This window comes from Anser brachyrhynchus (assembly GCF_964034855.1).
Source record: "Anser brachyrhynchus genome assembly, chromosome: 26".
Taxonomy (NCBI): Eukaryota; Metazoa; Chordata; class Aves; order Anseriformes; family Anatidae; genus Anser; species Anser brachyrhynchus.
In genome coordinates, this window is record NC_137719.1 from 5955737 (window position 1) to 5981765 (window position 26029).

Genomic DNA, 26029 nt, shown 5'->3' on the forward strand with positions numbered 1-26029 from the left:
TGATGCAGTTACTGTACAGCCTTGTTTAGCAATTAAGATGCTCTCCTGCATACTTTACATCATGAATATCATTGATAATTGTGCAATACAGTAATTGAAGATAGCAATGATTAATTCCTGCGATAAAACTTGTCCTTGGAACAATTGATTTTACTGCCAGAAATGTACAAGCATCCTGATGGAAATACTCTCACATAATTATTGTTATTAGTTTAAGCTTGTTGGAGGAGAGAGAAATGAAAAAATCAATTACTTTGGATTTGTCATCACTAATCTGTTATGATCACTTTAATACAGCAGTGTTATAACTCAAGGCATGGCTTTCCTAATTCATGAGCTATTAGAAAAGTTTACAGAAATTGTAAGAACTGAAAAAAAAAAAAGGATATCATGAGAGGAGATTACAGCTGTTAAGCTGTAGGACGCTTTCTTTTCTAATGCCTCTGTCTTATTAAAAAAACAATGATGGGGGGGGGGGTACCAGCAGACTGGTCGTTTGAGTTCTAGGTTTGTCCATAGCTGAGCTCACACAACTGCTGTGCATGAACCAGTCTAAAGCTACTTGCTTGAGGGAATATTGTGGAGCATATTTTTGGAAAGCTCTTGAACTTGGGCCTGATTTTTTTTTAACGGGATGGTAAACAGCATTGAAATTATTATTTACTGGTCAATAGTTCTGCAAAACCTGGCTCCTGCAGCTGCAGGAGTTAAACCTATTTTGAGAGTTCATATTCATTCCACTGGAATGGAATGACTCCTGCTATGTATTAGTGAAACTTAAAGGAAATTGCTCACAAATCCAACAGAAGAATGCTGCTCATCTTTGAAGTATCTCATGTTCTTATTTTCCTCTCTTAAGCAAGGTTAGAGACCATGAGAGCACAGAATGTTCCTGCTTACTTGCAGGCTTGGTGGGACAAGCTGATCAGCCAAGTTCTCCTGTGATTTTTTCTGGCAGCTAAACTGACTTTGTTATTTAGAAAACTTATTTCTATAGCTTTACTTGGATTCCTGTTACAAATAGGAAATCTATTCCACTTTTTTGACTTATACCCATCAAATATCTGTCAGGTCCATCTTACTGTACTCAAGCTAAATGAACAAAAATTAAACGTAATAGCCACTCCATTACATTCTCCTGCCTAATGCCATCAACTTCTCTTGGTTCTTTTAGTTGAACTTTTTGTTAGTGGATTTGCCAAAATAAGAACCTCGTAAAAGTGCATCTCGGGCTGCTTTTAGGATGCTGACAATTTGGCAACAAAGGCAATGCTGCTTCTATGCACTACTAAGCAAGGGTGAGTCCTGACACTATTCATTTCCCCTTCCTTGTGCCCACCTTAACTCTTGTCTGTTTTGGCAGCAGTGCAAGGGGGAGGCAGGTTGTACCAAATTAAAAAGACTGACATAAGCAAAGCAGAGCAAGTGGTTCTGACCTGTCAGTACTGGATTATCACAGGACGGGTTCCAATGGGCTAGAGGGCATCACAGAGTTGTCTTTCGTAAAAGACCATTAGTAGTTTGAATATTCTTAAGTTGGTGTTTTACCTTTACTTCCCATACCTTGGCAATTGTATGACTTCTGTGTATCTTCTGTTTGGCAAGTGGGGGAAATAAGCAGTTAATTTGACTTAGCTAATGCTCTAAAATTTCTATAGTTAAAGCCATTTACACGGAAGCTGTTGCCCCCCCATCCATAAGGGTGGGAGAGTAGCTTGGGTCTGCGGTGTAATCAGAGAAACAGAGTGTAACAAGCAAAGCTCTAGCAGTGCATGGACTCCAGATTGTAGCAAGTAGCAGTTGCACGCTGCTGGAGCAGGTATTAAGCTGATAAATCATCAGTGCATATTCTGTGAGGAGGCTTTTAAAAGAATTATCAGGAGCAGGGAGCAGACTGGTAGAAAAAAGGAATTTTCTCTCTAATGGCTGCTGGAGGAGGTATTTACTAGGAGCTGTAATCAGAGCTGGGTAGGCTATAGCACAGGAGTGCCTTTGTGAGGCTGGTGGTGTGTTGCAGCATAGGATGGATTACAGCTGAAACAGACCTGCAAGATGATTCATTTTTTTTGTTTAGGTAGTGGAGAACAGAAACTATCGCAGAGTTCTGCACTTATGAAACAAAACAACTTACCAGAGACTGAAACCAAAGAAGGTTTTTCCCATTGCATTCCCTACAGAAAACTTACATGCATATGGGGGTGTTGAGTCAGGGCTTGGGATGGGCAGAGCTCTGGATGCCTTTTTGGGCAGCTCAGTGCCTGATCCACTGACCAGACTGCAAATGTGCTCAGGTCTGACCCAATGGTTAGATGGCCTCTATTGTTTGTGCTGCTGCTGAAGTTCTTCTAAATCACCCGCAAAATACAGGAGGGTAGGTAGATGGGGTCTGTGAAGTGACCGAGTACACTAGTGATCCGGACTATTCCACTTCCAACCCTTATTCTAAGGGTTTAAAAAGTACTTTCTGAGTCTGCAGAGGGGAATTGCTATATGTATCTGTTCTTATATGAGTTAAATATGTTAGTATTACTGCACATCAAAGACCTTTGTGTATTTGTACATGTACCTGAGGCCAGTACTATATTTTTGTATTGTAAGAAATCCTTTTAACTACAAGAACATTAAACTGAAACCAATTATTTACAGAGTTGGTGAAATGAGCCCTCTGTCTACTTTGTAATAAGAGCCTACAAGGTGTTATTGTTGTTATTGGCCCTGTCAGAACTCCTTTCCAGAATGTAAATCTGTGGCTGACTTTTACAGTGCTGGCCAAGGAGGTTCTGTGGCTAATCAATATTTTGTGGGCAGTGAGCCAATGTTAAGGCCAAATTGTTGAGTAACGAGAAAAGCAAAGAATACATGAACTTGATGCTTTGAAGTTCCATTGTCAGTGTAAAGATTTAGGATATTGCATCTGACCTGCAAATATTTCTCAGAAACCTACAGCATTAACGTCTGGACAATCCTGCTGAAAATCATTGGTAAGAACATGACAAAAGAAGTCTTTGAGCACTGAAATGAGATGCTATAGTACCGTTAATTTCAATGACTGGGGATGATGTGAACATTATGGATGTTACAAATGACAAGTTACGGGACAGTGGATTTTTGTGGAGATTACACTCAGGTGGCCCCAGCAAGACTGGGAGGTCACTTCATTCATTCTTAAGTGCACTTAACAGTAAGCCCTGGCTAGGGCCATCAGCCCCAAAGGTAACAAACTGCCCCCCTCTGGGGGACAGGGATACACTTCTGATGGTCAGGGTGGTCTCTGGCTGCTGTGTCCTCTCCTACTTATCTTCCTGAATTCTGAGAGCTTTGTGACAAAGCTGTATGACCTGGTGCTCATCAAAAGAATCGAAATGCCAAATAAGTCAACCTGCACTGAAGCATCTACTTCAAAATTAGTCTCCAGATTATATGATTCATCATGTTATACCTTGTAATAGAGATTAAATGATTGTTTCTGCTTTGTAGTATATTTATGTATGTGTCATTATTGTGGTTATTCATTTCAGGATGCTATTGCACTATTTTGTTGGTGATGTTTTTGTGGGCATACTACATCACCACGTACATGGTCACCCTAACAAGTCTGTGCTCAGCTGCATGTCACCCTAATATCTTGCTTGCTGAACCTGCAGTGACTGTATGAATATGCTGCCCTGAATGATGGATTTATATTATGATAATGTGCAAAACTTAAATGCTCTCACTAGGGCTTAATGAATGCATCCCAGTTAAAAATAATTAATTCTGCTCTCAGGGATTGATTTGGACCACAGGATCAGTAGCGTAGCTAAGGCTTCTACCCTTAGCCCTGAAAACAATTTTCCCAGCAATGAAGATTAATCCTTTTTTATTGTGTTGATGAAATAACAACACGATCATAAAGCATAAGAGAACAAGGGGAAGTTGACAAAGTATATCTTTGATTAATTGCCGTAATAGATTGCAGGTTGCTGACTGAGGAAATTTTTTCAATACTCATTTTTCAGTGTTTAAAACCTTAATGTGAAAGGGGAAGACAAAGAAGAAACAGCTAGCTAAATGCCATGAACAATTTTATGCATGTGAGCCACCTAGCAAAGCAGCCTGAAGGACAGCTGCTGTTACCTTGAGTGGGAACTCTGAGACAGCAGGATAGAAGGACAGTGCAATGGTTAATGTGATAAAGTGGGGCTTTGGACCTAGCTGCAGTCCCTAGCTTCCACCTGGGTATCTGTAGCTTCATCTAAATTATGTTAACTAAGTGCTAGAGCTTGTACTGAAATAGTAACTTTCTTTGTAGCTCATACGTGGTGCTTATCTTCAGTTTGGGACGAGGTCCTGGTTCCCTGAGGAGCTCACCTATGTTAAAGATGACCATGTGCTGGAGGACTTCGGGACTGAATTTCTCAGCTCTGCAGTGTCACGACAGAACATGTCAGCACCAAGGTAAGAGACTTTACTACATGTAGCAAGTAGCATTGTTTTGTGCAAAAAGCTTGTTGCAAAAAAATATATAGTCTGTATTTTTAATTTGTTATTTGGTCATCCACTGAAATTCTTTGGCATTTGAAAATCTGAGGAATTGGTAAACTATTGGCAGTCTACAGATGATGAAACTGAAGTATAGGGAAATGTAGAACTTGAGCTTAAAGATTTCTAAGCACAGCTCCACAGTTTTCCAAAGCTTTTTGACTTCTGACTCCAGCAGGGGCTGTGACAGCTCAGAATCTAAGATCACACCTTGGAGTGCCACTTGTGAAAACATTAGCCAAAGTGACTTATTAAACTTATCAGAGAATCAGTGGTGCAGACAGGTCTAAACCCAGGGTATCATGGCTCTTCCAATTAGTTTAGGTAATTAGGCGAAACAGTGATAGTCACTAATTAAGAGTGGGTTGTTGCTCAGTTAGATGGGCTTTGGTACGTACGCTTCCAAAAGAATGGAGGACAGATCCCCAGGAGGGACAGTTACTCTGGTAAAGATTCCAGCAGCTGTTCCAAATGATGCACCATGGACCTGTAAATTTAGCAGATTTTGTTTTCTTTTCTCATTTTGAAACTAACTGCTGTCACATTAGAATCAGCTCAACTATTTAAAATTTTCCCCAGAGAGGCTAGTAATTAAAGTACATTTTTCCCCTTCAGTTGCCAATCATGCAACTCTAAAGTGGGTCGTCACCTATCTTGTTAAACAAAAATCCTCATGTTCAATAAGCAATACAATTTCCCTCTAGGGAGGGGAAAAAATCAAAATCAGGAGGAGATTGAGGTGCTAAAGAAAATGCCTATGCTTGGTTTATTGGACCCCCGTCTCCTGGAGCAAGCAAGTCAGACATACTATGAAGTTAGGTGCTTTTTTACAAGTTATGCTGCTTCCGTGAGCTCAGTTCATCATTTGCCTCTGTGTCCTACAGAATGCAAGGAGATGTAACCCATTTTTGCCGGTGAGAATTTACTTCTTTCAGTTTATTTTTGCCTGGATAAAAAGCAAACAGATATTATTGCATCTTAGCTAACCTGAGGTGGTTTGGAGAGCTGCTGAAACTTGCCCTACAGACACCTTGTATGTTCCCTGGGAAGGCAATTGGGAATGGAAGAGCCTGCACTAATAACCAGCGTAAAGTTGAGAGGAGTGTATGCAGTGATTTATCCTGATACTGTGCACAGGGCTGGGTTCTGCGCTGTCTGAGGAACAGCTGCCTCTCCTCGAGCAAAATAAGCCGTGACTGGGAGATATTTGCTCGCCCTTACTGGAGGGTGTACGTGGCTGCCCTCGCTCTGCGCTCCCAGATAGGCACAGCAGTGGGGAAGCGGTGCTGCGAGGTAACGGTAGGAGCACAGAGGGTGCTCTCACTGCCCATATGCATTAGTTAGACAACTCATTCCTTCAGCTATCTGAAAAGTCGACTTTCCTGCAGCTATCCCCATGACTTAATGAGCTGCCTGTCTCCTGACACCCGGACCCTGGGAGAAAGGAGGCAGAGCACAGCCTCTGCCAGGGCTGCTGCCCCAGCAGCTTGGTTCGCAGCGAGGTGTCGGCGGTGCGGCAGCCTGCAGTACCATCTGCTGGCTGACACCACCCCTGCTCCCGTGTTCCGTCTTCGTATGGGCAGAACGATGTTTCCTGCTAAATTACCTTCAAAGCACAGGAGAGAGCACTATAGCTATGGAAAAATAGGCATTTTGACATGCTGCTCCTACTGGACGGTGGGACGGTTACATCTTTCACAGACCTTAGGCGGGTGCAAGCTATCAGGCACCGCGTACTTTCTCAACAGCAAGTTAGTGCTATGCAAATACAGCAACCTCATTTAGTAATAACTTCATGGCCCATTATATTGAACTGATTTTTACTATAATTGTTTGAAGAACTTAATGAATTGCACTTAACTATTTAATATTTATTCATGTACTAGCAAGCTGATAAACCCATTGAGGGATAGAGCACTGTTTGATTTGCCCTCTGTACAGTAAAGCAGTCCTGTTCTAAAAGGGGCAGAGAACTCAGCACAGTATAAGGCATGTGTGCCTACTCTGATTCCTCCCAACCTCCTTTACCTGTCCTAAGAAGAGGTGGCTCTATTTTTGGAGCTTATACGGCCACTAGTAATGCCCAACAAAATGCAGAGGATAACAAACTCCATGTATAATAAGCTCAGCTGGCTTTCTCTATGTATTATAGCTCTTCTTTCATGATCTTCAGCTGGATGAAATTAATCACCACTATTAGTGCTATTACGGCACTGCACACTTTCATACAAAGGCTCTATAAACATTTAAGCTTCGCAAGCCCTGTTGGTGGAGCTCCATAACAACAAAAATGTCTGTGATTTTGTGCCCGCGGTAAATCTCATATGGATCCTATAGAGGGGTTGATGTACAATCATGTACCAATTGTCTTGTCTGCTAGCATTAGATGCAGAGCCACAATGAAGATGAGTTATCTGCCATGCAGACAAGGAGCTTCAAGTATGGCCCTTTAACACTGTGGTGTGCTGTCCTGTATGTGCAGCTCTCTGCATTTTAATATGCCAGACAGTTGAACTTGCTTTTTCCTATGCATGAGGCACTGTGCACTTGGCAGTAACTGGGCACGCAAGGGGTCATAGGCTGAAACAGTGTCACCTCAGAAATCGGGCACAGAGCTGAGGCAACAGAATCAAGGTCATAAAACCTTGCTGCAGAGGTGGAAAACAGAACTCAGAACTCGTGTGTTATGTATGCTAATACCTGTAGTAGAGCTGAACTCTCATCATGGATAGATGCTGCTTATTGGAACGTGTGAACTCCGTCAAGGGGTTGTATAACTGATGCTAATGAGAATTGGGACAGCACAAGATAATATTCCCACAAATAGGGCTCTCAAATAGGAGCCAAAGCTGTTTTGTTGGCTGAGAGCTGAGAGGATTGCTGTTGTCCAGAAAAATGTCCTGGGGACTCCTCAGGCATAGCTCTGCTTTGTGTGAGCAGCACATTGCTGCGGTGTTGTCCTGATCAGGCTGTCGTCTTACGAATGAACCATGAAAATTTCTCTTGCTGATCCTCCAGGGCATGTGGTGAAATATTTTTGAGGCAGAACACTGGTCTTTAGAACTTGTCTAAAGAGTTCTCCAGTCCTGCTGCTCTCACTCTTCACCAGCATTGCATTCCCTTACTGTTATTATTTTTAAAGTATTACCTTCTACAATTTATTCTGGGTGAAGGATTGCTGGTTTTGGTACTTCAGGGCACATGACAAAGCAGTATAATTTCAATAGTTGAACATATATTGTACTGGTTGGACAGAATTTCTAAAATGATTATGGAAGGCTTATATTAGCTCACCAGAAGGGAGGACACTTCCATTTCCTTCACCTGTGAGGAATCATTCTTCCCACCCACTGTTGGTTCACGAAATAGCTATACTTATATCAAGAGTGGAAGTGAAACAAATGTAGTTCTTGATGCAAAATGTCCATACAAATGAAGCCACGAAACAAGAACTTGTGAATTCTCCCTTCTGCAATGGAACTTCCAGCTTTTGCATAACTTCATGTGTAGCTCCATAAGAATTTCTGTTTTTATTTTTATATAAAACACTGTATACAAATTGCAAGTACTATCTTAGTATTTCTGTGGCACACTTTTGGACATTTTATCATTATTCTTCATTTAAAATGTCAGCCTTGTTCTGACAAATCTGTGCTTGGTTTGAATAGCGTTACAGGTGTCAGGCCAGAGCTGTCAGAAATAGTGATAAAGACTGCACATTTTCTTTCCTAAGAGTAAGCATAAATTCCCGTGTAGGAAGACTGGATTGAACTGTTACTGCAAATTGCAGGTTTTTCTATACATCAGGATCTCTCCACAGTAAAAGCTAGAGACTATTTTAGTTAAATCTGGAGTTTCATTTTCAGCAAAATAGTATTCTTCCTGTCTCAAATACATCTTGCCTGTTAAAACTTTCCTTTGACTTCCCATCTATTTTCTCTCCCGCTGGGCAGATACGCATGTTTACAAGGGGCCATGACAGGAAAGCTCCTGTCTTGATTGCTCTGTTCCAGCCAGGTTCATGCACCAAGCTTTGTCACTGTATTCTCTAGGCACAGGAGAAAGAAATGGTTAAGAACCGTATCTTGGTAGGGACGGAGTTCTGGGTCATGGGATCTCAGTGCAGAAACATGGAATTTTTTTCCATTTCTACACCTTTCCAAGCTCAATGTGGGGGTAGGGAGTCTCAAGAAGAAATTCCCATGCTGCAGACTTCTGCCCAATTGTTTTTAATTTGATAGTCTACCTTCTCTCCAAGCATCAGGTACTAGCTGGAGTCAGCATAAGGACTTGATGGGCTAATGAGCTGATATGGTTTGTCAGACTACAGCATCCTTAAACTTTCTCCATTTGCACCTTGGTAATGTTGCTTACATGTCGAAAAGTTGGTTACTACAGCATACGGGAAATTAGGGTTGAAAATCTGCCACAAGACTTGGGAAAAATAACTGAGAAACATCGCTTTTGAGATGAGTGCAGCATTAGCTGTTGTCCACACAGGGAACTCTGTGTCACTTTTACGTAAGGGTAAGGGTGTGATTTCTCTTGAGTCACAAGGAACTTCTTCCATTTGTTTCATTGTATTCCTCTGGAAACCCCCTAACAGTGTAAGAAGCACATGCAGGGCTTCCAATTAAGAGCTATGAATAGGAACAGTGAGGATATGTGTTCTGAAATCCATCCATTAATCAAACACTTCAGTGTGCCAACGCAAGTAACGTTCTGCTAAAATTGTGGTAACTTTAAAAATTGTTTCAATGTAAAGTCTCTCTTCCCTTGTTCTCCCTGCTGAATTGCATTTATAACAGAAAAGCCAATCCAAACAGTAAGAGCTTACTAAGGAAAAACAAGTCAAAACAAAAAGGCAATTTAAATCTGTGCAATTTCCTCAATTTTTCTTGTATGTCCTGGTTGCTGGTCCTCAAGGGATAGCTGCACTTTCTGATCAGTACTAATACAAAATTCATATTTGTCTGGGCTATTATGTGCAAAGTAATGGGTAATCCCTCAGGTTAGAGTGAAAAGCAAGTCAAACATTGCAGGAGACCTTTCCATTTTGAAAGATTTCGGAAATAAGCACAACACAAACATATAAGGGGATCCAATTATATGTAAACAAACTGTTATTGCAGTCTCCTCCTTAGAAAACACAATTAGATTGCCAACAAGATTGCTTTTGGATTACTTGGATTAAGCATTGTATTCAGAAGCTTATGAAGTTCCTGGGATTTCATTTTTTTCTGAATCTTTACGTTTTAAAGCTCAGTTATATAGGGCTTACAGGATGTACTAAGGTGCATCTGCACAGTCCTCAAGTGCATCTATTCCTTTGAACAGATGTTACTGTGGTAAAATGTGGTTCCTGGTGATAAGGAAATGGTTAATCCATATCTAACAAAGATATATATAATACTCAACTTGCTGAGTAACCTGAAGTTAATTAAAAGAACCTCATAGACATAAAGTAATACAGAATTAAGGCTGTCGCTTTCTGATAAAGTACTGAAATCACTTTAGCTCTGTCCTAGGGGGAGATATGCCTTCTTTCTTTGCGTGCAGAGTCTTTAGTTATAGAGTACAAGGATGAAAAAGTGATTCAGCTAGTCTTTCTGTCTTCGTCACCAGTTACTAGAACCAAACAGTGAAAATGAGATTAAAATGTTCAAGAGAACTGTCACCTTTTGCTGGTTTTGAGATTCAAAGATTTTTAAATAATATCTGATTTAATGTTTTATGAAAAGATTCCATTTAACTTTCATTAAAACCCTGGCTCCATTTCATCAGCCTTCTCACAATGATGTTTTCCCATCTTAACCTCCTTTTTAGTGTCAGGTGCTTCAGAGGGCAAGAAACTTTGAAGTGCCTTGAGTAAAATTCTTACTTAGTAGTCTTGTCTAATATTGTCTTTGGTAATATTGCATTATATTTGTGCTCAAAATGATTTGTGGCTTCTACCCAATATCCTCATTTTATACTATACTTATTTGTGACAGTAGTCACAAGATGCACTACATTCAAAATCCATCCTGAAGGTGCTGTACAATCCATTCCTTCCATTTGGCTTTTTTGTGGAAAAGTAAATAGATAAACGAAACTTCGCCTTAGTTGCTAATGTTTACATATTGTTCTTAAAGTTTCTTATTCGTGCTAAGTTTGTAGAGGTCCTTTTTTTTTTCTTTTCTTTTTTTCTTTTTTTTCTGGGGTAGCTGTGAAATTATTCCTAATTTAACAAGTGGTCACTGATGCAATGATGGTGAGGACTGGGCCTTTGGATATTACAAATGAGATTGGGAGTTCTGGACTGGAGTGAACATGACAGTCAATTCAGCTATTCCAGAAGCTTGAGTTATGCTTGCTGTATTAATGTGTAACCCCAAGTCTTCCAGGAATCTAAGCTGATAAATCAGACCTTCCTCATGATGGGGAAACGGCTTGTACTCTTGATCTCCAGACTAACTTCTCTTGGTCATCTCTTTCCAAATGGCTCAAACAGAAGGATATTGAAAAGACAAAAATAGAAATATGAAGCAGGCACAAAATCACCAAGTATCCTACATCTGTGAAGTAAGGCAGTACCGTGAATATTCCACTTATTTTTCTTTTCATTAAATATCCTTTTCTGCTTGTTGTGGAGTCTCTCTCATAAAGGCAACTTAGTCCGTGGCTGTCAAATCTTCTTGTCTAATTCTCCACTTCCTTGATTATCTCTTGCAAACATTGCTGGCTTGAAATATCAGGCAGCTTTGAACCATGGTAAATAATTCATTTTTTTTATGAACTTTGAAAACTTGGTGCATCATTTTATTCCCCAAAGTGAATCTGCCTGGCACCGCTGTTTTCAGAACAAACCTCTGCTACAAGGGATAGATAGGAAATCAAGTCCTGAAGGAAGTCGTGAGGGATGTGTGAATGAATTCTCCTGAGAAGGGCAGTAGGGTTGTTGCTTATCTGGTGAATTCCTTTCCAGATGAGAATTTCATGAAAGAACAATAACAAAGCCCCAAGTTCACAAGTCCCATTGTTCTCATGGGGCTCTGGATCCTTTGGTTTACATAAAGAGACTGTTCACAAAGTGTGAATAATAGTGAAAATAAAACTTTAAGTGTTTTTATTTCCCTTCTGTTCCAGCTTTCTCATGGCTACAAAACAGTAAGTTCCTTCCTTGCTGTATTTTCTGCTTAACTGCCAGGCCTATTTAAGTGTCTTTTGTAGCAGTTTTCTAATTTCACTATTGGTTTAATGCCACCTCCCTTCTCTTTCCTCGTAATTGATTGTAAGAGAATGCAAGATCTGTGTATGTATTGTACTAGACCAATCTAACACTTATTTTGAAATCAAATAGGAAAGAGGATAAGATTGTTTCTCACTGCGCTGCAGAAAATGTCTATAGTTCAACATAAGGTTTGGGAACAGAAGGTCTTCAGGATCAGTCTGACCTTCCATGGATTTTTCAGTAAACTGAGGACTGTGATGCAGTCATTGGTGCTAACAAATAATTGCCTACTCTCTTGAGTAGAAATGAAGTGGTATAAGATAATTGTGACCCATTTGGCCTGAACAAAAATCGGTGCTGCATCACTTATCCTTTGTGATCAGAAAGAATGAAGAAAAATTGACCATTGTTCCATTTCTTGTTCAATTTTTGGAAGTCACTGATGTTACTGCCAGCAGACCTATTATTTTTCCCTTTTTCTTTTCAGGAGCTAAGACTTAGTTTCATTCAGGATATGTGAAAATAAGAAGGTAAGTCTTGCTACATTTCTGGTGTAATTAACAAAGTTTAGGCTACGCTTTTTGCCAACAAATGTAACAGTAACAGCAACCAAAGAGGAAGATGTAGTTGTGCCAGCTAGAGAACCTTTCTTTTCTTACAAATTTTGTCTCCGTCATTTGGCTTCCTTACAGAAGCTTCTATTTGTGAAATTGAATGGGGGAACCTAAATGATGAGTTCACATTCAGAGATCAGTGGTGAATGATGCTGGAAAATTAGGTGGGAAGGATGACATTTTCTTACAGGGACAGTGAAAATGAGGGTTAATTTTAATTTCTAGAGCTTTCCTTTTTATTGTCTTAAGGAGTACCATTTCCTGCACACATTGAAAGCAAGAATAGAAGTGGGTGGTGTGGGGGTGAGAAATAATGCGGTGAATCAGAATTTGAATGCTATTAAAAATCTATTGATGGGTCTGATTAATTATTTCTATGGCTGATGGAATGCCAGACTCTATAAGATAGCTTAATTATTTTCTAGTTAGTGTTAATCTCAGTTAAAGAAAACTCTCAACCGGAGAAAAAAAGATGACAAGAAATGACTGTTATTCATGAGTCTCTTAATCTATAAAACATCTAAGATGTCATTGCATGTATCTTTGCTTTACTTGTATTTTATTTTTTTAATGATCAAAACACTTTGTTCTCAAGTTCTTGATGAATCATTGTGTGACAGTTCAGAAAAGATCTAAATAGATGATCACTTTCATTAAGAAATGAAACTGATATAGGTGCAAGCCTCTATACAAGTCATGGGCGCCTATGTAGTTGATACTTTCTATCTATGTGCACAATATATCTGAGGAAAAACAAGTCGTGAACTGAGAAAGACCTCTTCCTGAAGTATATTCACATGCTTAAGCCCTCAAATTGGAAGTGGAAATGCCTAATTACTTTTTGATGAAGAGTCTAAATATCTAGCCTTAAGTCCCCTAAAAGAGTCCATTGGTATCTCATGAATTGCACACAATATTTTTAAGACTCTAAAGTTTGCCTTAGGTACTGGACCATTTCTGCTAGTGAAAAGATAACCTATAATCTATAGCATTTGCTCCCAAGTCTATTAAACAGGTTGTTGAGGTACTTGATCTGATCAGTATTTTATGAATATGTGGTGGCAATAAAATAAAGCAAAATACCCAAGTGAGCGCATCTGCTGACTGCTTTGTATGGATCAGAGTATGGTAGCACAGCGAAAGAGAAATGTAAAGGAAGCTGGTAACTGTAGCAATATCTAAAGGAAACCACTGTGCTGTAAAGTCATAAAAGCATGCCATGTAGAGCAACAGAGCTATCTGATTTGGGGGAAAAAAGCCTTTATGTAGAAAAACAGCATTAGGCTGAAACTTGTATTCTCTTTTGAGAAGTTAAGACAAAGGACATGTTCCTACTGAAGCTTGCTGAGTAGTGTATAGACACCTGGCTTTGGGTATGCCTGTCGGGTATGCTCTACTGTCGGGCACAGAGTGAAATTCAGTTAATTTACTGTAGTTCATAACCTTCAGTTACTGAATAGACTTCAGACTACTTTCTTATTAACATTCTTATATATTCATGTGATGCAAACGATCATCTTTGTTTTGGAAATCCTGTTCATAGGACAGGGACCATGTAGGCAGCACTATGGGATTCTCTGCGTCTGCTGACCCTTTTGTATGTTAAGGCTAAGTGGCATCAGATTTCTTAATTACTATAGAAATAAGAACTAGGTTCTCTGCTAAAATGGAAAACACATAAGGACATGTCTGTATCTTTATTCTCACACAGAAAACTGGAGTATATTGCATATATTAATGTAATGATTTCTTTAGAAATTCAGGAGGCAACTGGTAGTTCCCATCTTCATACATATACACACAACTGGTTCTTAATGTGCCTTAGAAAGCTTCTGCTGCTGTACCTCAGGAGAAGTTAGTGACTGATATACTTGATATTTGGGTTAAAAGAGCAAGCCATTTTCCCTCCCTCAAACCTTGGTGTTGATTTATTGAGGCCTCAAAACTTCCTCTGTTATTTGGGGAACAAATTGTGCCTTGATATGTCAGGACACTACTGTGATAATTTCACTAATTGTAACCTGCATGTGATTTCATATATAAAGGTTTATGCATATAGAAAGATATATTTGAAGGTAGAATGATTCAGTAAATACTGTATATTTAGATCATGCTATACCAACTTTATCTGGCGATATTTCTGCTGAATTCATTATGGCATAAGCCAATGTCCCTTTAAAGTATGCTCAGACTGCTCTTGCAATACTACATTTTACCTCTGAGGCTGCATGCAGCATCTCTTTCATCTGCTCCTTGCTGTATGTACATACATCTTGTGCTGCTGGTTTCGTGCAAAGGAGTCACTTGTATGCTGCCAGAACAGATGGCTATTCTGATTTCAGCTTCTGACTCAATTGCTCCATTTCCTAGCAAGCTGAGTGCCCAAGTGTTTGCATGTGTCCTGTGAAAGGAGGAAATGAACACTTCTGTTATAAATTTGTATCTGAATTTCTACCGTTCCACTAAAGTTGGCATTTCCTAATTGTACCTGATAAAAGCAGATTTGGGAACACCTTCCTTTACCAAAGGACTCCTAAAATTCCCATGTGGTCAGCGCCCAAAGAAAAGAAGTGGCTGTATAGATACCCTCATCAGGGGTCTCACAAGTAGATGCTGAATTCACTTGCAAACTCTGGCTGGAGGACAGACAGCATTGCTGGCAGCCCACTCTATCCTATTCTGCTGTGTCTCAGAATAGCCGTGGAATATTGCTGGAGAGGGGGAAAAGCCTCTCTAGCTGTGCTGTTTAATACCTGGCATTACTGCAGTTATCTTAATAACATGAAAGCTTAGACTAGGTGGTTCAGTTGGTCCTTCGCATTGTAATGTTCCTCCATTGCTTTGTAAGCAATTTCATGCTGTAAGCTAACTGAAGATGTCAGTTCCAATTCTGAACACTTTCTTGCTTTTACAGGAACCCTTTACAAGATTCTAGGGTATGTATTCTGGGGAGAAAAGGCCAATGTGCTAAAACACCACCTCAGTGAGAACAGCTGGTTTATAATCTTCTCTTTGGAGGAAAAATAAAATTAATAGGTCTGTTTTTGAGCATTCATGGTAGATCTGTCATCTGTTCCTCAGCCCAAATGACAAGTGAGTTATACAACGGGGCTTTGAAAAGTTCAAACCATATTGTATAGCAGATGCTCTGATACAATTATTCAGTAACTCCACACAGATTCCCCATTGTCATCTCCTTCCCTTGAGGCAATTTATGACCAGCTCTTTGCAGCATTACATTATGACTACATTAATCCTAAAGATGCATTAACCTCACCTCTGGCTTTACAAATTTTTGTGAAGTTCAACTCTCTACTGCTCTTGCCACTTCCATGCACTGGGTTTGTTCAACACCGCGTTTTGTTATTAGCGTCTAAGGTGATCAGCCTGATACTTACACTTCTTTTCCCCCTTAACTCTGTTCTTCTGGTCTTCGTACATTTAATTTATCCATAAATCCCACTGCAGTAGTGTCCTGAGAGGATAACGATAGTTATCCTTTCTGTCATGTCTCATTTCCTAGTCAGTCTTGCCTCAAATTAACATTGCTTGGCACCTCTCCATGTAGAAAATACCAGGTAATGTCCACAGTCATTATTTCAAATATGTTCAATTACTCATACTTAGTTGAATGTGCACCTAGGAGTTTTCATCTTTTGTTTTGAAACTTCCACTTATTTGCTTATCTCCAGTGATTCTCAATTTTCTGTTTTCTCTGTTATTTCGTTACAAATTTTGGGGTCACGGTGACAGACTATTTCTTGAGTACGTTGAGATGTAAAACTGAAACGAGTAGCCATGCTAATGTTTTAGTTGTATAAATTTTGGTTGCAGAAGACTCCTATATAGTTAATGAAAACCTTCTCTGAACATGGCCTATGAATTAGAAAGGTCCCTTCGTAATGCGCAGTAAATAAAGATGTATCTCTGAGTAATTTCTTGTATATTATGTTGGTTGTGACTGCACCAACTGACCCAGGCATTAGCCAAAACCCAATATTGTAGCTGCCCAAGTTTTTCCAGATTTTTCCTTGGGAAGCCTGATGAGCAGAGCTGTTAATGCAAACGTCTGTCTTAGCAAATGTTATATACCACTACACAGAACAAAGAGCTGCTCTTGCTGTTGCTACCCTCACTGAATTGAGGGGACAGTGGGAGAACAAAGCAAACTGTTTTCTGATGACTCTCTAAAAGCTGCTGTCAGACTAGACAGAGAAGAAATACTAACTAGGGAAATGTGAACATTGTTTTTAACCAGCAGAGAGCAAAGCTGTTGGAAAAAAAACTCTATTCTCTAAATTGAAACTAAATTGCTGAAAAGTTGATAGTTGCTCATTTCTTAATTCTACATCTGCAAAATGGGGATAACACCTTTTCTGTTTTGCCTGTATCAATTAAGTTCTGTGCGGACTGTTTACGATGCTCTTGTGGCATGTGTAGTACCATGGGATATTGTTAGAGTTCTTTGAATCTTGTAATAAATCAGGAGGCTTGTTCTGGGTGCATATCCAAATCTTATCAAACTGCAACGTCTTGGCCAGAAGTATGAATCAAAATGGAAAAAAAAAATAAAAAAGAACTGAATGAGAAAGGTTTGATTAATAATTGACCTGAGTTTCCCTAGAGGTGCTGTGCAACCTGACTCTCTGAACTGCATCACCCATTCCTCACTGAATCCCTCTGTACCAACACTTAGAGCTGAAGTTTAACACGCTGACCTCCAGTTGATCTCAAGAATGATATTATCCTATCCATTTCCTAGAAAATTACAGTTCTTTGCAGAAATGCATTAAACTATCAGATCTTGCTTATTAGGGATTTCTCAAAGGGCTTTTAACTCCAAATGAGCTTTGAGACCAACTAAATCTCTGAAGCTGTAGTTTCCCTCACTGCTAGGAATGAAAAGTGTATCTTCTCTGCTATAATGTGAGAGCAGGTTGGTGTGTTTTAAGTTGGGTAGCAATAGGCAAGGGTTGTTATATCTCAGATGGAAAGTCTCAGCATTGCTAAATAGCAGATTGGCTTGGGCTCTCTAGCAGTGCTGATCTGATAAAAATGTTGACTACAGTGTGTTTAACATTCCCTTTCCTCTTTTCCTCTGTGGAATCACCCATAGGGGAATTCTGAGGGCATTTCTGGCAGTCTGAAACTCTTAAGCCATTATCAGGACTGCAGTAACAAATACTGTTCTGCCAAAGGAGACATGAATCTGTTCTGATCAGTTCTTGACATCTGTATGATTCTGGGAATACTTAAAAAGTAATTTTTATCTATGTAGATTTAGAGTCCACTTTATGTATCTGCTCTAGCTGGTAGCGTCAGCTTTATTGCTTAAAACAAAAGCTATTTCTACACTTGCATGAATGGATCATTGCTATTTTGCAGGAAAAACAAGAGAACTGGGGGTGGAGTGGACCTTAACCTGTGTCAGTGTTGGTTCAGGTAAACGCAGCAGCCCAACACTGACATTCTTAGCTGCAAGTTGAAAGTGAAGGCTGCCTATTCCCTAGCAGTTCAAAGCTGGAAGAGGCATAGAGTGAAAATTGTACAATGGATGTTACATTTACTCTGAGGACGAACCGAGTTAGGGCTGAGTTCCCAAACAAGATGGGAAGGATTAGCACCTTTCCATTAACATCTCGCATCTCTTAAGTTGTGGACTTTATTCTAATGGTCACAAGGCTGAAAGCTCAAAGCATCTGAGTGTCTTTGAATCTCACAGATGGCTGAAGATTAACTCAGCATTTTTTCATATTACTGAAGTACTGTACAAACATGTAGACTCCAGTTCGTTCTTTGAGACAATAGCATGAGATACCCTGTATGAGAAAGCAAATGTTTTCAATGTTCCCATGTATGTCACAGGAAAATATATATTCTGTGCTTCCCACAGCCTGTCATAGCTTGGCTGGTCTGCAGTTTGCAGTGGCATAATGCTAAGGCAGTTCATTTTTCCTTGTGAGATATATAATACGAGTTGGTAGATATTGCGAGAGGAGGAACTAGACTGTAGCCCTGGGAGTGCCCTCATTCAAACGCAGCAGGACAGCTTCTCAGCAGCATAAATGAGAGCTTTTGAAGTGGGGGCTTGGGATCTAAATGGTCTCAACCTTTGAAAGCCACTCCCTTCCCACTGTGATTTTAAATTCTCTCTTTGCTGGATGGAAAGGATTTCATCCTTTGAGAGAACAATTTTGCCTCCATATATTATATGGGGGTTAGGGGAAATGCTAACCGTTGCCTGTAGTTTGTCTATCAGATAACTTTGTATTGATAGCAGTGTGTGCAACATGATATATATGCTGTGTGTAGCCGTACAGTCAGGTGTAATGGCTCTTGCCTGTGTCCATTCAGCAGGCTGCCTCTCCCCTTATTGTTAGCAAGACAGCAATCTTGCATTATTACCAGCTCTGGTAACAGACATGCAGTATGGCTGGATTTAAATCACTCTCAATGAGATATTTCCAAGCTTTGCAACTGGCGTAAATGAAAAACTGGAGAAAAGCAATAACAATTCATAATCTTCTAAGTCAGAGCTATAAATCCCCCTCAGCTTGTTAATTTAAACAGAGGTATTGTGCTGTGAAAAGGGACCAAATATAAAAACTCTGCAGCCAGACAGATCTTAGCAGGTTCTACCATTAAAGTCTCTCTTAAGCAGGTCAACATGAAGAGCAGAACATATGTCTACTTGAGGGAGGAGATATATAGTCTTCAAATTTCCTTTTTGGCTGCCACAGCTTATTTCTTCTGGCTCTTCTTTGCCACCATGTTAAATAGTGGTTGCATTCCTTAGAGGACAAGGCAAGCAATCATCTGGAATACTGCCGGAAAGTAGCTGGACTTCTGAAGCACTTCTATTTACCATGAGCTGTGTACAGCTTCTCAATATGGGTTTGTAATGCTTTAAACAAGTTAGTGCTTTGGCTTTCACTAGTAAGGCTGAAGCTAATATAAAAATGTCTAGCTATGAAGCTGTAATATTTTAACTAAACCTATATGAAATCATAGTTAAAGGAGCACGTGTTTGTGCACAGGCAGGGTCTAAGCACGCTGGCCTTTGTAGCTGAAGTGAAAAACCAGCTCCCTAGCTGCAGCAAATTCCTGTCTCTTTATCAAGCACAGAGACACTGTGTGATGCCTCTCAAAAGAATGGGATGCAGCACTTAACCGAGGGAAGTAGTCTTCTTGTGTGCCTGTAAGTGCCCTCTGCTGCCAGAATATCCTTCAAACCATTCAGTGGTTTTGACACTTGCATGAAAAGGAAGGTAGGTCCAGGAGTGATTATGCCATGGTAACATGTCAAATCACAAGGAAGCAAAGTTGCTCTGAACAGAGCTGCATGTCATAAATTAAGCAACTCTAGATCACTTTTCATAACACCAGCTGCTTAGCACAGACACCCCCATCCTTCATTGTACTGGGCCTCTCATCAAACTGACGGGTCTACCCATCACCTGGGTCGTGATATTCAGATTGGAAAAAAAATACATTTTTTTTTCTGCTAAATGGAAGCTCAAGTTCAATCCTTTGTAAATAGGTCTTATCGAACCCTCAAAATAAAGTGGAAAGGAAGATACGTTACCTAACTTTATGGTAACTAGCTATACAGCTTAATTATAAAAACAAAAGCACATAAAACAAACCTCTATTCAAAGAGTCAAATGCCTCTGGGTTCTCCGTCTTTGCTATGAAAGGCTGTCTCTTTCCCTCCCTGAGCTGTGATCATCATATTTTAAACACAGGCTTTCTGACTTGAAAAGCACAAATGAGGTTGAGCACAATGCAGGGTTTCCCTTCTGGAGCCAGCTAAAAAGATTGATGAAATAACAGATAGTCTTTAGCAAAATAGCAAGTGTACCTGACGGGAATCACATATCCATTCAAGGAGTATAATAGCAAGAGCAATGCATTTTAAACATACTCCCAACTGGTCTGTCAGTAACAAATTGGACTTGTCGCATTCTCCAAACAGTTTTAGTGAGAACATTAACAATGTTAATGATCTGTGGTCTCAGCAGGAGAATGAAGTTTGGGTCTAGTTCCAGGAAAGCATGGAATGGCTTGCAATTGTTTTGTTCTTGAGACTGTAGGCTTTTCAAAAAGTATATGATGTAAGCTATTGCTCAGTGTGGAAATTCAGAATTGGTATTCATTATGCACTTGGTCACATAAATGCGTCAGCATAAGCACAATGTGACTCACTTGGTATGAGATTTCAGAAGTTTACTAACACGTTTCTGAAGATCATGTAAGGGCTAGAAATCCTTGTCACCCCGTTCTGGGTACCAAGATGCTGTGAAAATTTTGGGCTTTGCTTATATCCACATGTGGGTTTTAACTCACAGAACTATTTCAGACTGACTGTGTGTATGTATGGTGTGTGCATGTGAAAACAAGGGAAAAAGCAGGGTGGGTTGTTGCATGCTTTTATGGAATTAGCATTTAGTCTGTTTTGATGCAGGTTTCTGCCAAGGTCTTTTTGAAGTCATGAAAGCATTGTGTGTATTTTCCATATCCAGGCATTTATCAAGAAAAAAAATACCACAAAAAAATAACTAGAGTTATGTGAGGGCAGTCATGTTAACAGAATGGAGAGGAAATAAAAATGCATTTTCTTATTTGCTTTGAAATTTTATGTCACATAATACTATGTTCCTCAATTTCTCTGGCTGTTGAAGAGGATTAATAATGCAGAGCTATGTCCCAGGTAGAGTGATGTAAGTGAAAGGCTCGGAGATACCCACCTGGAAGAACTGTTCCCATTCAGGGTAACGTTACTGTTTGACATTTGTAGGACTTTTCTATAAAAAGCAGATTAATCTCATTTTTTTGGTAGTGTCTTGCTACATGAGAGGAGATGTGAGACTTTCACAACTGTTTGTATAAGATCTACTACAATGGGACCCTCATGTAGATATCGTGGTAGTTACATAACAGTAAAAATCCTCATAGTCATCCCTCTAAGTTTTTCACTCTTCCTGATTTGAAATACAGAAAAGAGTTCAAGACAAAATTATCCCATACACCCTTTCAAGTGCTTAAGCCCGTGTAAAAACAAAAAAATACAGTATTTTGTTTTTCTTCATTTAACAATCTTATTGTATTACCTGTCTTGCTCAAGGTCTAATTCAAAGTAGAATACTTGATGAGGAAACATGTTCATTGTCAAGTACACAGGAAAATACAGAAACCAAGCTACCTGTTTCTCCTAATCTCTGGTAATTAAGCCAATGACCCAGGCTCAGAATGCATACCTAGAGGAGAGAGAAGCTTGGAATGATGAGTTCAGGTTGAAGCCAGCTGGTAATTAATTCTACAAGGAAAAACACCATAATTACTAAAAAGTAATAAAACTTTATATTAAAGAGCCTAATATGTTTTCTAAAAGGATTCTATTAAATCTAGTGCATTAGGAATATGCTATTTATAAATGCAAGCCTTGCAAAATGTCAATAGCTTGGTATTTACCTAGGAAATTAGGCAACTACATAAAAATAAATAATTATATTTAAAAACACATTTAGAAATTCTTTCATTAATGAAATTAATTTTATAATCTTAATAAGGCCTGTGGTGCATAATCTTTCTAATTTCTGAAGCTCTGAAAATAAAAGCCATCAACAGAAAATGAGAACAAAAACCAAGGAAAATCTCCTCTTTCTTGTTTCCATTTCAAAACCAAAAGGCTGTGAATTTAAGCCACTTTTAAGGAGAGCTCAGAACTACTTAGAGCTCTGGGTCAGGGTGTGGAAAGCTGTGTCACTTTGACTGTGGATGCCCTGGAAGTGCTCAAGGCCAGCCTGGATGGGGCTTTGAGGAACCTGGTTAGTTGGAGGTGTCCCTGCCCCTGGCAGGGGTTGGAATTGGATGATCTTTAAGGTCCCTTCCAACCCAAACCATTCTGTGAGTGGGACAGGGATGAGAGGATAGTCACTTGTATCTGACGTAACCACGTGTGATATAACATGACTTGTCCCTACGTGGCTGATGGGGAAGTAATTGATTATTACAACTGATGCTGTGTCTTGTTCTCTGCTACTGATTATTTTTCTGTTCAACCACTCAGTTGTGCCTTAAAGTGAAGACCTGATACAGACTTCAACATGACATGGATTCCTGCCTGGGCTGCTGGGAAAGACATTGAAAGCAATAAATTCAGACTTGCTTGAGCTTCTCAGTGGAACAGAAAACAGCTCTTAGGGCAAATAGCTCCCTACACCTAAGAAATGTTTTCTCATGTGTTTTGCTCTGGAGTGGACTACTGTGTTTTTTTTAGCAAGTTTCACTACCACGTGTGTGCATGCTTGAGTGTGTATAGTTTGACTAAGTTTACTCTGCTAATACTTAAGATAAGGCAATGTTCTTTCTCATTATGAAGAAAGGCAGAAAATAGAGATGCCAAGTCTGTAGGGAGGGCTAAATGCATTCGCAGTCTATGCAGACATTTGTTCTGGGAACAATTCCATTGCAGGTGTGCAAAGGAGCTTCCAAAACATCCCAATTACATCTGAATATTATTTTTGAAAATGGATACGTTTTAAACAAGTTGTTGTTTTAGTAAATTTAAGTGCTTTGCTGGTTTACCTCGGGCATGAGGTTGATTGCACGTGAACTACCCTCTCCGTGACTGGCTGGCATCAGGTACACCCAGTGTGGTAAAGGCTCAGCCTAGAGGCCAGCCTGGCTGGGCATCCTGCTGACCGAGCAGTAATGGTGAAGGATAAAGGCCTCTGGTTCTTCATCACAGCATGCTCTGGCTGGGACCAGGCATGACCGTATGAAGGGGTATGCTTTTCTATTGCTCGTGTGAAAACTGCTTTTTGGTTCATTTCAGCACCAATCTGCCAAATCACGTTGCAAAACGTGCCAGGAGATTTAGGTATACCGTTACAGAAATGAGCGAAGATAAAAAGGCTATACTCTTTAAACAAGCCTTTAATGATTTTTAACTTCAGATCATACCTGCAGGCTATGGAGGATCCCTTCACCTTCTGCTGAATGCTGGGGTGCTCGTTATGACAGCTGTTTAGTGCAGAAATAATGCCAGGCAACATTTTAGTACTGGAAAAGGTCATATTTGTTTTGCAAGGATTATGTGGCTTTTACTGTGGTAAATTAGATTTTCCTGGATGGGTCTGAGTCCATGGCATGAAAATCTGTGTGTCAACATCTCTGAACAGTCTTCAATGGAATGAAAATAGTCTTGCAAAAATTGTCTTCAGTTTGATGACTCCAGGTGCCCAGAAAAGCTACCATCTGTCTCCTTCAAAGGTCAGCACTCCCTCTTTGACATTGTTCCTTCACTCATTGTTTTTGACTGAAAAAGATCCCGCTGTAGCGAACACCGGTATCTCAGTCCTTCTGACGTGCAGACCCTCAGATGATCCTTCCTTACTTCTTGTCTAATAAAGCAACAGACCAACATGATAGCTGTCACAGATTTTATACCGTGTTAATAAGTATTTTAAAAAATCCTCCTAATTCCAATTTTATTATATTACACTTTGTTGGCACGTGACATCTGCCCATTAACTTCTATTGTAGTCCCACTGGTTCCAGAGAAACCTGCATTAATTAAGCCCGTTGGAATGCCACGCTCTCACATGCCTACAGCAACACTGAGTACGTTGTGCTTTGCTTGATCAAGATTTTTGGTTTTGGAACAAGATGGGAGAAGAGAAGGAGATAGCAGAGGTACAGGTAGGGCAGTAAAAAGAGGATGCTTCTGAGTTTAAATATGTTTACACTGTAAACAGAAGAAAAGGTGGAATTTCCTGATTAGTCTGGGAGAGTAATCAAAAAATAATAAATAAATAAATGAAGGCAGATAATTTGTGTGTTTCTGACTAGAAATGGAGGGAGGACTACAAGGAAGTAAACGCTAAACCACCAGGCTCCATTCTCACAAGCTCGTCATCCAGGTGGGCTCCCTTGTAGCTCCTGCTCAGAGGCAGTAAACGTTACAGCCTTACAGTGAGGAAAAAACGAGACCTGCCATTCCCAAAGGATGCAAATACATCTCTGCCTATGACAAGCAGTTAACAATACGGATAGCATCTGCCTGGGCTTTTATCATGATTTAAATTTGTTTTCCATTCACCAGGCTCGATTGCAGGAGAGTAATATTGAAATGTGCATGAACCACTAGATAGAAATTTTATTACCACCTCTGTGGTGCACCTACTATAGAGAGAAGTTTATGAGGGGAAAAAGATCACAGGCTACTTTGTCACCTCCAATATTTGTGGTGCAGATTGGAAGAAGTAATTGTTTTTCTAATAATAGAGAAAATTCTCGGCTGGAGGCGTAGTATTGTTTTAGCCCAGGGCTAGGTGATGTAATCTGCACTGTATGGAGTCAGCGATCTGCCTTACAGCGATTGGTTTGCAGGATTACTTCTTACCAATCTTACAGATGATATACCAGTGCTGGGGGCCTTACAGCCATTAGACTCATTAAAAAAAAAAGCATGCCCATTTTTCACAGCTCCGAAGTTGTTGGCACCTTTGGGTAGTGCTACAGTCCCTGAGACACGAAGAGCCAACTTTATGCAGGGTAAATGACATTGAACATCACCGAACCCTGGTAATAATAAAAGAAGCACTCCCTTCCTGCGGGCAAGATGGGATTTAAAATGTGCAGAACACAATAGGTCAGAGTCCCTTTGGCTCCTACTGGTTTAATGCAGAGGTTGCCTCAGGCTGCGGAGCACTGTCCCAGCGAAGGACACCCTGCCTCCTGCGGAAAGCTGCCTCTTCCTCACGGCAGTGCTCTTAGCCCGCCTTGGAAGAAAGAGCTGGCTTGTCTTAAAATGTTTTAATAGTAGATCTGGCTGACCTGACTTGAATAGAAACTGATCAGAACTCCAAATGCCCTGATAACACACCTGGAGAGATGGCAACCCCTACCACGAGAGCCAAACGTAGGCACAGTGGGCAGCGAAGAATTGTGTGTGATGCAGAGAGGGTTAACTGCATGCAAACAATTCATTTTCTTCAGTGATTACTTGTCTTGGTAAAAGTTGCCAGCTGGGAGAAACAGCCTTCTGCCTTTTACTGACTGATTTCTGCGTCTGGGGCACCAGTCTCAGAAATCATGTTTCTTCTTTTATTCTGAACTATTGGTATTCTGGCACAGAAAGCATACATACCACATTTCGGAGAGAACACAGCACTGCAACGGGATGTTCAAACAGATTTTGAAAGGGTTTCATATGAATTTCAAAGGACTTTGGTTCACGTGTTCCGTGAACTGCATGAAAAATGCAGTTTGGGTCAGTTTTGGGTCAGTATGTTTACATTTTTCCCAGTGTTTATATTGAAGTACTGCACTGTCACTTTGCTGTCAGTTAAGAGACAGGAGCTGGAGCCTGGGGACACCCAGGTACTTTTAGTTTTGCTGCAGTTATCAATTAATTCTGAGTGATCAGAAGGGGAAATAATGCATACAGTAATAGTGTCCAAAAGATATTTTGAGCCTCTAATTACAAGATTCTGTCTGGGCAATTTGACTCAGTTTTCACTCACGAGAAGGTTATTTGTGGGAATCTTCAGATCCCAATCTTGCAAATTCCCAGCTCTGTCGGCTATAACTGCGTTTAGCAGTCTCTAAGAGCAGGGATCTCAAACCAAGGCTCTGTGATAGCAGCAGGCTTATGCGTGCAGGTCTCCAAACTCAA

General features: G+C 40.1%; 1 long non-coding RNA gene across 1 annotated transcript; it reads left to right on the top strand.

Annotated features, from left to right (window-relative positions):
• On the top strand, positions 1–24471 carry LOC308183009. Its single transcript, XR_013942214.1, has 3 exons — positions 1–4437; positions 12222–12264; positions 22418–24471. It is a non-coding gene; the product is annotated as an uncharacterized lncRNA (long non-coding RNA).
• Positions 24472–26029: the final 1558 nt, after the last annotated feature.